The sequence below is a fragment of the Palaemon carinicauda genome, chromosome 11, assembly GCF_036898095.1.
Source record: "Palaemon carinicauda isolate YSFRI2023 chromosome 11, ASM3689809v2, whole genome shotgun sequence".
Classification (NCBI taxonomy): Eukaryota; Metazoa; Arthropoda; class Malacostraca; order Decapoda; family Palaemonidae; genus Palaemon; species Palaemon carinicauda.
In genome coordinates, this window is record NC_090735.1 from 134567675 (window position 1) to 134570333 (window position 2659).

The 2659-nt window shown below is 27.7% G+C and overlaps 1 protein-coding gene across 3 annotated transcripts in view; it reads left to right on the plus strand.

The window, feature by feature from the left end:
- The first annotated feature begins 217 nt into the window (after nt 1-217).
- Nucleotides 218-2659, plus strand: part of LOC137650222 (uncharacterized) — a 520547-nt gene continuing 518105 nt past the window's right edge. Inside the window, exons 1-2 of one of the 3 annotated variants that reach the window (XM_068383462.1) lie at nt 218-274; nt 557-668. The gene's annotated coding sequence lies outside the window, so the exon portion shown is untranslated. Of the gene's footprint in view, nt 414-556; nt 669-2659 lie in introns of all 3 variants that reach the window. The other 2 variants (XM_068383464.1, XM_068383463.1) reach the window with 2 other exon arrangements.

Here is a 2659-nt window from a genome sequence, read left to right on the forward strand (position 1 = left end):
GAGGGATATCACGGATGGAAGCCGGGTGGTTGGGTGGGGGGGGGGTCTACTTTTGGTAGGAGGGACTCATATGTGTGTATGTGCGTATGTTTGTCTCGGGTGGGTGGGTGGGAGGGACTATGGGTATCATGGTAGAGGGTGTGTATCAGGGGGGGAGGGGCTTGGGGGCTCCCTGTCCGTAGTCTACGTACACTCACACACGCACCGTCAGTCTTGACCTGTTGGTTGTGGTGATAAGAGGTCTGCAGTCGAGCCTCCGCCGCGCCAGGGAAAGGTTCCTTATCGTCTGTCCTTTTCCCTTTTATAGTGTTGTTTCTATGTTGACGGAATATGGGGATTTCCGTCTATTTTCTCGTGATTTCAATTTGATGGGAGTAAAGTGTTTTTACTCGTAGCGCAACTGTTATTTTACGGTTTGTTTTCGTTTTTTTTTCTTGCGTTTTTCTTCTTCCCTTGTGTTGTTTTGAGGAAAGTGGAAGAGAAAGGGTGTTGTGTTCAAGTCAAATTGAGGAGCTGCTTTTTAAATATAATTTTTTTTTTTTGGCTATTTTTCAAGAGACTATTTCGTTACGGAATCATATTTTTCGTCATCACAAGGAAATAAACAAACTTTAATTTGGGATAATCGAAACTTAAAGACGTTGAATTCGAGGACTACTTCTAAACAGGTATGTGTTTTGTTATGCTTCATTAGATATCGTGTTTATTTTTATGTGTATTAGAAGATCCAGTTTGTTTTTCCTTTATGTAAAATGTTTTTATTTTATTTATTTATTATGTTCATTTTTATGTGTATTAGAAGATCCATTTTTTTTCATTAGGTAAAATGTTTTTACTTTATTTAATTATGTTCATTTTTATATGTATCAGGAGATCCAGTTTGTTTTTCCTTTATGAATTTTTATTTTATTTTATTTATTTATTTTATCTTACGTATCAAATCTACGGTATTTTAGAAGAAATATAAAATTCTGTAGTATCAAGAATATGTGTATTAGAATATCCAGTTTTTTTCCTTTGGGTAAAATGTTTTTATTTATTTTAATATTGGCTTACATATCAAACTACGGTATTTTAGAAGAAATGTAAAATTCACGTAAAATTCTGTATTATGAAGATTTTAATTTGGTTTGAGTAACGATAAGCTTAAGTGTAAAATTTAATTTTATTATGTTTCAATTATATGATCTTTGATATTTATTTTTATATTGATAAGTGATTACATTTATGTAAAGAATTATGAAACAAACCTAATTTTTCTCCCATTTAGTAATTTTCTATCTTGTTTTCATAGCTATAATTCATAAACACATTTTGTTTCTATTTTATTAGGCCTATTCGATAACTATATTTTTTCATTAATACAATTCATAAAAAACACATTGATGTTATTTTATGTCTTATTTGAATTACGTAATACAATAATATTATTCTTGAAATTCTAAAATAAGAAATTTACTTCACCCTATAACTTTCATAACACGTGATGTCACTATTATGGAAATTCAACGAACTGGAAATCTTTTGAAAGCTTTAAAAGTAAAGCCTTTTTTTATCCATATTCGAGATTAAAATATTAATAAATTTGAAATCCCAAAGGGAACTACAAGACATACATAGCTTAAGCAAGCAACAAGTACAAGGTAACGTTTCTGAAATGAAAATAGTTTATGGTTTTATGCAGTTTTTGGAATTAAAACCGATTAAGTTGGCATTAAATAACAAGTGGTTTTTTTTATATATTTTTTTCATTTAAAGGATTTATTTACTAAAGGACTTGCTTAGTTGTTTGTACTTATTTTTTCACTTTGTTTACGATAATTTTTATGAATCATAGAAAATTCGTTTATATATATATATATATATATATATATATATATATATATATATATATATATATATATATATATATATTTCACTTGAAGGATTTGTGTACTAATGACTTGCTCAATTGTTTATACTTATTTTTCACTTCACGATAATTTTAATAAATCTTGAAATATCGTTGTTTTAGAAGTAAATTTAACTAATAAAATACCTTTGAATTTTTTTTTATTAAGGTGTAACGGGATTATTTTTATAAATCATAAAATATCGTTGTTTTAGAAGTAAATTTAACTAATAAAATACCTTGGAGTTTTTTTTTTTATTTAGGTGTAAGGGTTTATGTATGCAAGAGAATGAAACGTTCAAAAGATTACTTTGCTAAGAACATTATCCTTTTGTATTTTCTATAACTTTTTCTTTTAGTTTGAGCTTTTCCTCTGCCTGAATGTTTTTTTTTTTTTTTTCAGTTGTACATTGGTGTTATGAATAAAGGCATTTACTTCTCATTATTATTAAACGTTATTTTTTCATGTTAATATTTTTTTCCAAAAGATATGGTTATTGATAATTGGTGTGTTATCTTTAGCTGTACAGTTGTATGTTTCTAGTTTGTAAAATAAATGTTTTTGAATTTTTTTATTTATTACTAAAAGTAATTTTCTAATGTCATATGACACCAAATTGAACAATTGAGTGTCAATCTGTTGATGTACAATTTCATCCTTAATTAATATATTTATTTTTTGCGTCCAGATTTTAAAAATATTAACCTTCATAATATAATCGAGTTTTTTTTTTTTTAAGTTTATTCAAATAGCTAGGAAAACGAGCC